Here is a 15134-nt window from a genome sequence, read left to right on the forward strand (position 1 = left end):
TGTGGTTTCAAGTTTTTAATGGAAAATATGATGGAATCATGCAGCCCATAAAATTGGATCATTGCAAATATTTGTATGTCCTTGATTCTTGAAAAATATCACTCATCACTAGGTAAACTGAATAGTCTTAATTTTCATCACATCATGCTTTGGATTTTCTCCAAGAATGCGAGGAAAGGTTTCCTTCCAAACCCGTCTATCACTATCAGTGGAAGTCTCAAGATGCCAACTGATCTGAACAACAAAAAATAGGTGAAATTGTAGGACCCTTTTGTTATTGTTCATTTTGTTCGGTAGAAATGAGAATCAGAATGATCCTTCTCCCTCTGTCAGTGAAGGGCTACAGATCTATCAGATGTGTCCTCTGTCTTGTTGCTGGTAGAAAGCTCATTTGGGTTGCCCACAATGAGTCCTATTTACACTTCAACAGGGCCCTCTACACAGCCAGGAGTGACAGCCATTAGCTTTGTTTTGAGTCAACTTCATAGATTGACTTCACCACAATATGGAGGGAAAGATCCTCATTGGCTGTATTTTAGGGGGATATTCTGACCTAAAGATATTGCCTGCATAATTTGATAAAATAGGGGTGTTGGGATAGGATTGGAAGATAGGAAATGTTGTTCATGCAGATAAAATTGAAGTATGTTCAGTATGTTTACACTTATTTTATATGAATTTTGTTATTGTAAATGAAAAGACGCGTGCCTATTCCCTTGTGTATCTGTGGAATCTCCAGTGGGACTGTGGATGCTAAAGACCCAGGAACTGAGACTCTCCTCTCCAGAGCTTTCCCAAACTCTGCCCATGTATGCTGCTTTCACTGTGTCCTCCTGATGAAATGTTCAGGAGAACAGACCAGTTAGACTCATTTTGAAGTGATCAAGACACGCACACTTCTGTTCAGAAATGTCTTAAACAGGTCTTTGTTGGACAAATTTGTATTGCAAGTATTTGACATCACTTGACATGACCCTGTATTTAATTAAAATCCACTTTAGATATTCTTATGGGGAGCTAAAAAAAATGGCAGCCAATCTCATTAGAGAGCCAATAATGCTCTTCCGCCCTGATGTTTAAGGCATGTGTCTGGGTCTATTGTCCCACATGAGGTCTGAGAGAGAGTCCTCCACACTTTCCCACACTCTCTCCATTCACTGCTCTTCAATGGAAGAACAATACAAGCGTGTCTCATTACCCCTCATATAAGTCAAGAGTGTTCACCCCCGTGCTGTCCAGCCGACTCTAAGCACAGTGAAATGTTACTCAGTTTCAGGCCAACCACTGGATGTTGGAAATAATCCTTCTGATGTTTTAGTCAATCATCATAATAAATCATCTGAATTTGAATGTTAATAAACACAATCAAAATTAGAAAGTAGTTTGGTTTCTTCGTGCTGCTTCTTCATTTAATTGACATGATAAGCAGGCCATCATAGTCTGATAGTTTGAATCTGATTGAGAGAATGCCACGTGTGTGCCAAGCTGTCATCAAAGCAAAAGGTGGCTACTTTGAAGAATCTAACATATAAAACATATCCTGGTTTGTTCAACTCCTTTTTTGTTCACTAAAGAACTCCATAGGTGTTCTTTCATATTTTTAATGTCTTCAGTATTTATCTACACGTAGAAAAAATTATTAAAATAAAGTAAAACATTGAATGAGAAGGTGTGTACAAACTTTTGACTGGTGCTGTGTATAAGCTCATTTAAAGACATGTTTCTACACTTGTTCTGCACCATAATCAGACATCTTAATATGAGTTATGCATCCGTGCTATGGTGCTAACATAGCCTGGATGCCAGACCGAACTTAGCCCCGCCCACAACAGGACTGGAAGTTCGGTCTGGCACCGCTCCGTTGGGGAGAAATTATGCTCGACCAAAAACTAGACAGCCAATCAAATTGTCAGGGCGGGCTTTATACGATGATGGACAGATGATCAACCGTAACGTAATCAACCACGTCACCAAAAAGCACTTGGTTTGAAGCCAACTGCCGCTGGAGAGCTGAAATGTGGAGATTGGACTCTGTTTTAGAAGACATTGACAGCGCATTCATTTTGAAAGAGGACCAGAGAAACGGTCAAAGCATTTGTCGATCGAAAATATGTTTTCGCCGTCCTTCGTATGGGATCCGGTAAAAGTTTAATGTATCAGCTGGCCCCGATGGTCTACGTTTGAAACACGCCCCATAATCACAGCCAAATGGAGCAGTTTTAGACTCATATTCTGACTGGAATTATGAGTGTGACATCGTCAGGCTAGTGCTATCAGGGAAATTAAATGGTTCTAATTTCTGGCCTGATTTATTGAATTAAAGTTACAGTATGTAGGATTAAGGGGGATCTATTAGCTTAAAATGGAATATAGCATTCATAATTATGTTTTCATTAGTATATAATCACCTGCAATTACGAATCATTGTGTTTTTGTTAGCTTACAATAAGCCCTTCATATTTGCCTCCTCTGGAGGACTGAAATGTAATAATCCATCATGGAATGGAAAGTGGAAAGACAGACTCAGGGGAATTTGCAGATATTCGTTTATTGTCTTTTTTCAGACTTGAGCCATTTGAAATCAATACAGATGTTCTAACAACTTCTAACAAAGACACTGTATATAACTACTTCAATAGGTTTGTCTTTACTGAGACAGGTAAAAGAGGTCTTTCTAAAAGACAATAGAAGCTTTAAATAACAGCTCTTTGTGGTTATTACAGTACACGAGAAATATATTTCATAGAAAGCACAATATGGAAAGAAAGAAAATATATATTTAGGTTTCTTAAATGTTAAGAAAGTTTCATATTTCTCCCATAGTTTAGATATAAAGAAAAAAAAACGTCCCTCATTGAGGGGATTCCATTCATAAAATCACTGGCATTTTCTTTAGAAACAGTTTAACTTAAAAGAAAGCAGAGTGGAATCAATACATTTCAATTACATAGTATTTGAGTTCTTTTCATATACAGCGAAAATTTCACCCATATGTCTGCTTGAAAGTTTCACAAACGAAGGAGTTTGTCACATTTAAAAAAGTCTTCACTGAAGACATTCACACTAATATGGCTTCCTGTGTTTCTTCCAGGAAACATTTTTCATTCTTTTCTGATAAAAAAGAAAACATGAAACCTGCATTTGCAGGCTTGACCTTTGTTCAACTTGAACTACTTCATGTTATTCTACCACGGCCTCCAGGGGGCACACTTGGCTGGACTTTTCTCTTTGCTCAGTGTGTGCTGGTCCAACACACTCATCCGAGGAAGGGCTGGCTCTTCTGTGTCCTCATTAGAGGATGGCTTCAGGGTCTGGAGGTGATTCACCACAGTTCCTTGATTTTTTTGACAGGAAGTGGACATCTTCTCGGGCACAACTGGAGAATTCCTGGTTAATATTATCAGGTGAGGACAATGTATTTTGCTGGAGCCTCTGTCTCAGGAGGCAAACAGTCATCTCCAGGATGTCTGCTTTCTCCAGCTTGGAGTCAGGCTGCTGGTTGAGGACCTGTGGACCCAGGAGAGCCTTGAGCTCCTCAATGCTACTGTTGATGCGATCTCTGCGCATCTTCTCCACAACTGGCTTTCTCTGCTGTAAAGAGAAAATAGATGTAATTAATACATTTGGTCTTTGCATATCCAAAAAGTAGGTAGTCAAGCAAATCACCATGAAATCTGAAAGAGATTGGTTCCAATATTTACCTTGTGGTTTAGACCCATGTGTTCCTTTGGGTAATCTGCTGTGGAAGTGATTGTAGGAGCCATAGCTGTAGCTGTAGTAGTTCTCTCTGTGTAGAGTGAATCTGATCAACACTGGCTTCATCTCATCTATTTATGCTCCCAAATCTCCATATGAATGTGTGGGTCTTGGGCTGGTTGGAGTTTCTCACAGTCAGTAGCCAATGGCTGAGCTGCAGAGGACAATGAGGAGTGTGGAACTGCCACATGCTGGGGGACAATGGTCAAACCCCAGGGGAACAGGTGCTTGGTTGGGGGTGATGGAGAGAGACCCACAGACCCACTGTGTGAATGTTGGAAAGGACTGACCCTGTAAGGAGAGTCAATCTGCTGCCTGATGTTGGGGTCAATGATGCTGACAGGGCACACGTTACTCACTACTGTACACACGTGTGATTCTATATGTTCTCGCTTTAGAGTTTCACAATCCAAACATTGTGCATACATTCTACACTTTAATGTATTTCTATGAAAACAACTGAAAACAAATGATTGAATTTACATAATAGTAAAACATTAATGTGATATACTGTAGCACTTGCATGGTGATTAAGCTACAACATTTACAGTGCCCACTCCTTAATCTTATCATTGGCTCCGAATCCTTGCAATTATAACTAGTAGCCTTAGCACAACTTTCATTTTGTGATTTACATGTTCCAGTGCATATCAAAATGATGTTACAAGATATATCTATCTATAAATCCAGGAATCTCTGTGTGTCTGTCAGTCTGTCAGTCTAGGGCGTATCTCACTGACGGTAGTTACGTTAGTTATGAGATTTCGCATGTAGCTTACGCATGTCATGAACCTGTGCATCCTTGATTTTGAAGATTTTTGAATTTATAGTTTTCGAGATATTTGTATTTTACCGTTTCCCGTAGGGACTAATGGGTTATCGTTTCCCGTAGCACCGAAATGACGTCACAAATGACGTCACAAACAATATTAGCGGTATTAAAACTATCCTGCCTTCACTCAAAGTTCAGAATAGCGTTGGATACGTTAAGGAGGTCCGCATTCAAATTCTTCTTGGTGAACAGATACAGACTTTTGCTCAGGTAATCTTAAGACAGTGATTGATTTTATCTATTCGTTTATATAAGCTTCTTTATATTAAGTTTCAAAGTAATGTCTAGAGTTTCTTTATATTAAGTTTTAAAGTAATGTCTAGAGTTGTACAGTCATCTAACAGACAGGGAATAGTAATCCATCAAAATATTCATAGTGTTGGGATATATTAGTATAGCGTATTTTTACAGTACATTTCTGCACTTATTTGACTTACAACTTGGCAAACTCATTTCATAAGCATGGTTGAAATGTAACTGTGATTGCAGCACTTATTCATGGCATATGCAAAACGCATGAATTTTAGCGACGTGAATTATGTCATAGTCATAGAACAGTCGTCGTCATAGATGTTACCCCAGCTGATGCGTATGGGCCTGGCATGTAACCAACTCTCATTACCATGTAGTAGTATATTGTAGTTTGATGTATTTGTATAAGAGTTAGCTTTCTATTCATTCATACTATTTATACTCCTATAATACCGTACGTATCTTTGTCATGGTGGGTATTATTTTTGCAAAAAAAATAGTAGCAATTTAGAACAACAGCACATGATTAACCTACATACACTGAAGAAACAATAAATAAAAACGATTCAATGAAACGAATAAGTTATTTTCTTTGGTATTTTGTCATTCAGAATTTCAGATTTGCAATGGGGATTTCTGGGTAAGATGTTTAACACTGTTAATGGACCAGATCATTTAAATATTCGTCTCGCGAGAAAGGTAACAGAGTGACATTAAGGCTGCTAACTGTCAATAGCAAAGGAGCAAGACTGCTATACCCTATTGTGAAGGCTAAACGAGTCTGTTGAAAATGTCTTATAAACACAAAAGTGGCAGTAAGGAGAAGGTGGCAAAGCTACCTAAATTAGATTATTATGATTTTTCAACAAACGTTCGCCAGTCCGTGGAGTCTGCTAGTGCTACGGACGACCCTCCTGCTAGCACCAAGGCTCGTCGAATGCCATTCAAATAGGTGAGTAGTACAAGGGTATTTGATGGGCTGCCATGCCCCCTTTAACAAGTCGCAGTGGAGCACCCGTTTCATTATGTGTTTTTCAGATGTGGGTAAAGCAGGTGTGTCGCTTGTCATCCGTGTTTTAAGAATGCTTTAGCACACTTTGACCCTGTGTTTACGTCACCGCGAGTCGGAGCGCGTCGCTATCCATGTTTCTAATACATTTGTCACTGTCCTGTCTACTTTCAAAGAGCAAGAGGACTTTGAGTGTGAGCGGTGTCGGGCCATCCGTGACCGCACCATGGCCAGGAGGATGGAAAACAGAACGTGTGTGTTTAATAATTTAGTTAGATTCATCGTGTCTGCGTTGCTTGTATACACAATTTAAATATCCTATTGAAACTTCTTCTTGTATATTGTTAATACATTGTTTGCTGTTCCTCTTAATAAATTAGTTAATTACGTTATGTGGGACGTCTGTCATTTTTAAGATCAGGGTTATTGTAAACAGTGCTATCTAGGCTACTTTCTGACCATTTCTAACGAGTTAAACAAGATTTCGTTCTTTGTGTACACACCTGTCACAATCATATTGATTACAAACATCTATGTTTAGCGTAATAGGGAACGCCAAAGTAACTATAGGGCCCGTCAAAATAGCGTGCACCGGGGCCCGTCGTAACCACGTTACGCCACTGTACAGATGTCATCATTGACAGGGTAGCCGAGAGCGATCTGATGAAAAGGCTGCTTTTGTGATGAGGTAAAATAATACGCTGACTTGAAACACTCATAGTGGATCAGATTAAGTTAATTAATATTTTTAAATATAATTCCTTTACTTAAATTTAAGTAACAAGGTTGAAAGAAATGACATGTCTAAAAAGTAATGTGACCTACGGTCAATAGATCATACTTTTGATAAGCCTACGATAACAGTATTTTGGGAGAACTTTTCATAATGCTTCTCATAGTGTTAAAATGTTTGTGTCTCCTAGTGCACATTGATCGTTTAAGGCAGTGATTACCAACAAGGGGTAAGTGATACATACCACCTGAGGTGCGCAAGCAAACTGCAGGGGGTATGTGGATAAATTAACGAATGTGTGCAGCATAGTCACTGCATGAGTGAAGGGGTACTCATGGTGTGACAAAAAGGCTTAAGGGGTACGCATGTCAAAAGCAGTTGTGGAAAAAACCCACGCTGTCACACAGCGCGCTTACATTTTTCCCCGTCAATACCTGGTGGTGGCCTGCTCTTGGTTAAAAATGCCCGGCCTGAAAAATGTCCCCAGTCCAGCCCTGGCTGATACATTCATCATTGTTGTGTTATTTGTCAGTAAGTGATTTTGTAGAGAAAACAAACAGTTGAGGTTACTTTCCAAACTTGTGTGACTTACAATCTGCCATACTTGTGGCATTGTGGCTGTGGATGCTAATGAACCAGAAACTGGGATTCTCCTCTCCAGAGCTTTCCCACACTCTGCCCATTGATGGGGCTTCCACTGAACAATAGAAGTGTGCCTCCTTAATGATAATCCATCTCAAGAAAGGGTGTATCCAACCATGAGACAAATGTAATGGTTAACTTCTACTAACATGCTACAAGACTTTAGAGACAGATAAATATAGACAGGTAATATTAAAAATATAAATATATATTTCTATATATATGCTGGGTTTTAAAACTAAAGCTGCTATTTTATGTTTGGTGGCAAACAGTGAGATGTAACAACAAGAGAGTATTAATATATTTTTCTCAGCTTCAAAGGAGAACAAAACTAAAAGATAAAAGACAGTCACATGTGAAACAATTCCGAGGTATTCCTGAGATGACATCACAAGTTTGCCCCCCTCTGTGTTTCTTATGGCTTCAAAACTTTGCCTAGAACTCTGTCAAGTCTCTGGTGAAGTTGATCCTGTCATTGGAAACCTATTTTTGTAGACAATGTTCATTTTTAACATGCAGTTCAAATATATGACATTATTATTGGCTTAATTTGTACACCTAGGGGTTGACCAGCCGTACCACCATAAGATCCTGATAGGATTGAACCCCAGGGAATTCATGCACTGATATATTTCCTCACTGACTCCAGATCAGTTTGGGGCAACATATCAAATTGACTGTACAGGCAGGATATACCTCACTGAGACAACCATGCTGTCCAGAAATTGTATTAGTCAGTTTTCTATCAGGTCAAAGATCTGTCAGTGTTGGGAAAAGCTGTGGTAAGGCACCAATAAAAATACGGTGGCAACAGTTCAATTATAAAACATTTGTTTTAATGATAATCATTTTTCACAGTACATACATTTCTTCATTAAACATTTACATTAAATCTCTCAGCTGAATGAAAGCAAAGTACCTTTAAATAAAGGCATATAATAAAACCATAGCACCATGGCTTTTTAAAGAGAATGCCGTTTTTTTTTCAAAAAAAAAAAAAGGATATCTACATACAAATATTTTTCTCTGTGAGAGAATATAGCAGTAATACCGCAAAGAAATGAATGCTGACATCACATTTCATTGCAACCATAGTAGGGCCACTTTGCTTTGAATAACTTAATTAAGTGAGCAGCATGTTATTCAGCATTCTGTTCACAGCTGGTGTTTCACCAGTTGTATATCACAGCAGTGCAACGACAGAGTGAAAAAGTCTCTGGTCTGGTCTGAAAAATCCATAGGATATTTTTGTATCATTAAGGCCTGCATACCAGGTTCCTCCTCTTGACGGTCAGTTCTGGCAGAGCAGGGGAGTGACATCGTCGTCGGGAGAGGGGAAGAGCCGCAGGATGTCTCGGGAACACCTGGAATAGCCGTTGGGGAAAAGCACTGCCTTTTTCAGGGTCAGCAGGGTGATTGTCTTCTCGAGCACCTCGGCTGTGGGAACGCCGTTCTGCAGATGCTCCTCGAGAGCAGCCTTCAATTTCTCCACGGTCCTCAGACACTTGCTCTCCAGCCTCTGCAGTTTACACCTGCAACCAGAAATGGCAATAGAAATATTGTTTAGTCACTTGTATCAACTCAAACATGACGTAGATTATAAATAAACATTTTCACATATTCATTTTCTTTATTTCTTATCTCACCTTGGTGTCTGGGCCTTGATGCTATCCTGGAGAATGATGTTTGTGTATTCCGGCATGTTTCTAAAATTCTTGGTCTCAGTTGAGCAGGTGGAAGTGGCTGCTTGTAGGATGCTCTTCAGCGAATTTGATTTTCTGAAGGCTGATAGGGATCTATTTATACTCCCTCTTGATACTCAGAGCATCTGACGACCAATCAGAGCTGGGATGGTGGGACAATGGTCAGCACATGATTCTCTCCTGTCAGTTGGAGCATGAAAGGTTTTGCCCATACTGGATGGGAGGGGAGGTAGTCCTCTGTGCCATCTGTCGGAAGGGACAGAAATGTTTTCTGTGGGAAAAAGCCTGTAGACAAGCTACCCACGACCCCGGGATTAATTATGTACAGCGTGAAATTATCTCAAACGATTTACATAATAAGGACAACTGGTCTTGTTTATAACAACAGAACATTCTCACTTTAAAACTACTGACAAGAATTATCACATAAAATGACAAAATAGTGAAATGTATACATTTTATTATAAATATTTAAATATCTGTATCTGAAAAGGAAAATTGTATTTTCTTTACTTCAATCTCTTACAAGCCCAAAGATTTTGCCACATAAGTAGAAACTAATTTTTTCTCATACCACATATTGATATGTTATTCTTAATACATCTGTGTGGCTTGATTTTGTTTTGGTTAATTATTTGTACCTGGTCATCTATCAACACTGTCAGGTATATAAGAATAGTTCATCAGGATGCGAAATGATCAGTTCCTTTGAACTTTAAAGATGAACCTAAAGAATGATATACTTAATGTGACCAAAGATAAACATATTTAGTTATTTGCCATGTTCCTATTTGTATTCTCTCGCACACACAAACACGCACGCACGCACGCACGCACGCACGCACGCACGCAGGCACACACACACACACACACACACACACACACACACACAATGAGTCACTCCACAGAGATGCAGCCACGTTCACACAACTCTCCAAGTATAGGTAAGCAGGCAGGCATAACAGAATAATTAAAGTATATTCCTACATAATATAGGTATGAAGTAGGAAAACCTATTACTATGCACTGATATGTTCTCACGCCGAATTACACCTGAGCCTTCTGATTCCCTTGAGTCAGTCTGGGTCAGAGATGGACTGAGATCTGACACACTTCTTTTGTCCTGGGTGCTGAATGGGGTGAATGCAGACGTGTGGGAAGCCTTGTGCCTCAATGTTTCCCAGCCTATGGGCAAAAAGGAGGGGTGTGTTGTGGGGCATGAGGGCTAATTTGTGTAGGACAACAGTGCTCTGCAGGAGAGAGTGAAGTTACATTGTATAACATTATTAATTAATCAACATTACAATATAAACGAATATTACTTTTCATTAATAATTAAAATAAAAAATTACACATTTTCTTTTAATTATTTAATTGTCGCATAACACACATCCATGATGAAGAATGTGGTCAGCTTTGGACATTAAACATTAGGCAACAGATCAATTCTTTCTGCAGGGTCAAGTCTTTCCCAGAGCAAAACAGTGGGTCTCTGGATCTCTCTCTCTCTCTCTCTCTCTCTCTCTCTCTCTCTCTCTCTCTCTCTCTCTCCCCATCACCCCTAACCCAGCACCTTGTCCCCTAACGCATGGTAAATGACCCTGCAGTGGAGCATGTGGCAGCTCCATATTGCTTAGTGTCCCCTGAGGTTTAGCCATGGGCCATAAAGTGTGTGAAAAGCCAACCTAGCCAGGACTCACACATTCGTATGGAGATGTGGCGGAATATATACTGACCTTTTACCTAAGTAGCCCGTTCCAGTGGTTCTCAGACTCTGCCCACAGGGTAACCTTGCTACAGCCCAGACAAAGTGCACTTTGACCTCCATAAGACTAAAATGTAGAGGATACACTGAAAATGTACTCAAAAGGTTACATTTATCTTCTCTTTACATGTCTGCGTCATATGGTTCCTTAACTATCCACTAACCTCATCACTGGACTGCTCAACTGTCACCAGAGGGAATCATAAAACCTTTTTCACTTGAGGATGGAAATAAAGAGTTAAAGGCACCCAGTGCAACTTTCGAGGCTTGAGACTCGAAAAATAAACATTCAATTTCTAGTCTTTTTTACACGTAGTAAGTTTCAATAACTCCATACCATTACATATCGACATTCAAGGAGCAAAGATGAGACGTCGTTGTGTGGTGAGGACTGATAGAAAATCGTAAACAACAACAACCGCCGGTGGGGAGAGGCCATTTTTCCATTGACTGGCATCCTGCTTAATTTATTGGTGGCACCAAAAAATAAAGATTTGGAAAAAAAATGGCGACGATTGTTGTTGTTTACGATTTTCTATCAGTTCTCACCACACAACGACGTCTCATCTTTGCTCCTTGAATGAAATAGACTAGAAATTGAATGTTTATTTTTAAGCCTCGAAAGTTGCACTGGGTGCCTTCAACACAATGGAAGCCAAGCATGCTGGCCAAAGCATGTCTCCCTCTACTGGATGTTATGGTGAGGTACACTTTCCCACAGAACAGCATCATGAGCAGCCGGAAATAATCTAGGGGAGTAGAACAAATACAGGCAGAAAGGCTGCCCTCTACTGCGGTCTCCATAGTGTGACACAACCACAACCAGTCAAAGCTATTGCGCCCCCTGGAGGTTGTTGCAATTCACCAACTTGAATTTATTCTGTTGACTGATAAAAATGGACAACATTGATAGACTTACTGATAAACAAAAAAAACTAAATGGCAGGCTCTCCTTTGATATTAAAACAAAATCACTTTTCTCAAACATTGTTTCTGCATTTGCAGTTTAACAGTTCAACATTTTCAATTGAATTTAATCAAGCACCTAAATCATTTATTTTATTTGATCATATCTCTTGTTTAAAACTTGTAAACATTATCACAGTCACACAAGGACGATGGGGCATTATTACAATGTCACCACTCAGCAAGAATAGCCGACATATTTTCGCCAATAAATCAAGTGTTAAATCTTACAGGAACACTGTGTGTAGGCTACTCTGTGTGCTCTAGTCTAGTCATTGGTCTATATTGTGTGGCTAATGTATGTTTCATCTCTGTCTTGAATTTAAAAAGATATTCTCGTGTTTAATTATGCTTTACCTGTAGTAAAACCAAGATGTAAATCAGGTTAAGGAAGGCACAAATGTGTTGACGTTTTTGGTGAACCCAGGTAAAAAATTAAGTGCATTTTAATGTACTACAAATCTATTTTCATATCAGCAAGTACATTTCTAGCACATTATTGTTTTGTGTACAAATGTACTGAGTAGAAATACCTTTTTACCTCAGTAGTACTTTAGTGTACTTAATAGTACACTAATCATTATGCAACGCAGTGATTCACAACTTTTCAAAATGTTTAAAAAACATGAGCTCCTGCGTCACGTGACTTTTGGTTGTCGGACGCCATTTTGGCAGTAAACATTACTACCGGCGCCAGCCTTCAAGAGTTCCTACCGAGCGAATATACGTATATAAATAATAGTCATAATAAATAAAATATAAATTAAGGTTGAAAATGACAGCCACTTAGGTTCGGTACGTTCAAAAACACAAACTATCAAGTTACAGATGCACTGCAGTAGCTACCCAAGATAATAAACAAACATGCTAACGTGACACTGCCGTACCTAGTCAAGCTAATAAACAAACAATGCTAACGTGACACTGTCTATCAAACTGGGATAATTTAATACTTACCCTTGCAGTGATGATGCCAAAATTACAGAGATTAAATATAAGCGACCCATATAACGCTCCTGGGGTGCTTTTCAAGAGCATAACATCCTACAACGAAGAATATTTACCTGACTTGCGCTACGCTGACATCCACAGCTATCTGCTCAATTTTCCCTCAGTTTACACTGGGGACTACCTCAGAGCATACAAAGGCTTGTAGGCTTATAAATGGTCTTGCATCCAAAAACTTCGGCATCATCACTGCAAGGGTATTAAATTATCCCAGTTTGATAGACAGTAATTTATATTTTTTTAATATTATACATAGGTTAATCACTCCCAACGGCTAAATGACAGTCAACTGAAGCCGTGACAGCCAGTCAGTGCCTGCCAGGTAACTGACGCGATTACTGCCAAAATGGCTACGCCCATCGTTTTGCGACCAGCAACTATGACGACAGGCGCAGGAACTCAATAGTAGACTAGTGGTTTCTGGCAACTCCAGCTCCAGCAGTGAATATAAATGTAAGTTTGTGCAGCATAATTGTGTGTACAAAGTACATTATTACATAACAAGAAAATAGCACACATTTAGTACATTCAACATGAACCCAACAGAGTTTATTCAGTTATACTTAGGCCCATTCGCTGGTGGCTAAGTATGCCATCTTCAGCCATAATAAAAGCCCTGTTTGATGCACGTACTATGTGTGCAAAATATCCAGATCTTGCAAAAATTACAATTTAGAAATGATTAATAAGAGCTTGTCACCGCTTCCTTTTGTCGACACGATCGCGCAGGTTTTTAGAATGTATTCTATTTTAATAATATTACATGAATGTTGAGCATGACCAGGGCTGGACTGGGGACATTTTTCAGGCCGGGCATTTTTAACCAAGAGCAGGCCACCACCAGGTATTGACGGGGAAAAATGTAAGCGCGCTGTGTGACAGCGTGGGTTTTTTCCACAACTGCTTTTGACATGCGTACCCCTTAAGCCTTTTTGTCACACCATGAGTACCCCTTCACTCATGCAGTGACTATGCTGCACACATTCGTTAATTTATCCACATACCCCCTGCAGTTTGCTTGCGCACCTCAGGTGGTATGTATCACTTACCCCTTGTTGGTAATCACTGCCTTAAACGATCAATGTGCACTAGGAGACACAAACATTTTAACACTATGAGAAGCATTATGAAAAGTTCTCCCAAAATACTGTTATCGTAGGCTTATCAAAAGTATGATCTATTGACCGTAGGTCACATTACTTTTTAGACATGTCATTTCTTTCAACCTTGTTACTTAAATTTAAGTAAAGGAATTATATTAAAAAATATTAATTAACTTAATCTGATCCACTATGAGTGTTTCAAGTCAGCGTATTATTTTACCTCATCACAAAAGCAGCCTTTTCATCAGATCGCTCTCGGCTACCCTGTCAATGATGACATCTGTACAGTGGCGTAACGTGGTTACGACGGGCCCCGGTGCACGCTATTTTGACGGGCCCTATAGTTACTTTGGCGTTCCCTATTACGCTAAACATAGATGTTTGTAATCGATATGATTGTGACAGGTGTGTACACAAAGAACGAAATCTTGTTTAACTCGTTAGAAATGGTCAGAAAGTAGCCTAGATAGCACTGTTTACAATAACCCTTAAAAATGACAGACGTCCCACATAACGTAATTAACTAATTTATTAAGAGGAACAGCAAAAGATGTATTAACAATATACAAGAAGAAGTTTCAATAGGATATTTAAATTGTGTATACAAGCAACGCAGACACGATGAATCTAACTAAATTATTAAACACACACGTTCTGTTTTCCATCCTCCTAGCCATGGTGCGGTCACGGATGGCCCGACACCTCTCACACTCAAAGTCCTCTTGCTCTTTGAAAGTAGACAGGACAGTGACAAATGTATTAGAAACATGGATAGCGACGCGCTCCGACTCGCGGTGACGTAAACACAGGGTCAAAGTGTGCTAAAGCGTTCTTAAAACACGGATGACAAGCGACACACCTGCTTTACCCACATCTGAAAAACACATAATGAAACGGGTGCTCCACTGCGACTTGTTAAAGGGGGCATGGCAGCCCATCAAATACCCTTGTACTACTCACCTATTTGAATGGCATTCGACGAGCCTTGGTGCTAGCAGGAGGGTTGTCCGTAGCACTAGCAGACTCCACGGACTGGCGAACGTTTGTTGAAAAATCAAAATAATCTAATTTAGGTAGCTTTGCCACCTTCTCCTTACTGCCACTTTTGTGTTTATAAGACATTTTCAACAGACTCGTTTAGCCTTCACAATAGGGTATAGCAGTCTTGCTCCTTTGCTATTGACAGTTAGCAGCCTTAATGTCACTCTGTTACCTTTCTCGCGAGACGAATATTTAAATGATCTGGTCCATTAACAGTGTTAAACATGTTACCCAGAAATCCCCATTGCAAATCTGAAATTCTGAATGACAAAATACCAAAGAAAATAACTTATTCGTTTCATTGAATCGTTTTTATTTATTGTT

The 15134-nt window shown here is 39.5% G+C and overlaps 1 pseudogene across 1 annotated transcript; it reads right to left on the reverse strand.

Annotated features, from left to right (window-relative positions):
• Positions 1 to 3185: 3185 nt before the first annotated feature.
• LOC308370750 (transcription factor HES-5-like) lies at positions 3186 to 3764 on the reverse strand (annotated as a pseudogene). Its single transcript has 2 exons — positions 3702 to 3764; positions 3186 to 3591 (listed from the first exon to the last, which is right to left on the reverse strand). The product of its transcript is annotated as a transcription factor HES-5-like (transcript).
• Positions 3765 to 15134: the final 11370 nt, after the last annotated feature.

Source organism: Sprattus sprattus (genome assembly GCF_963457725.1).
Source record: "Sprattus sprattus genome assembly, chromosome: 10".
In the NCBI taxonomy this organism is placed as follows: domain Eukaryota; kingdom Metazoa; phylum Chordata; class Actinopteri; order Clupeiformes; family Clupeidae; genus Sprattus; species Sprattus sprattus.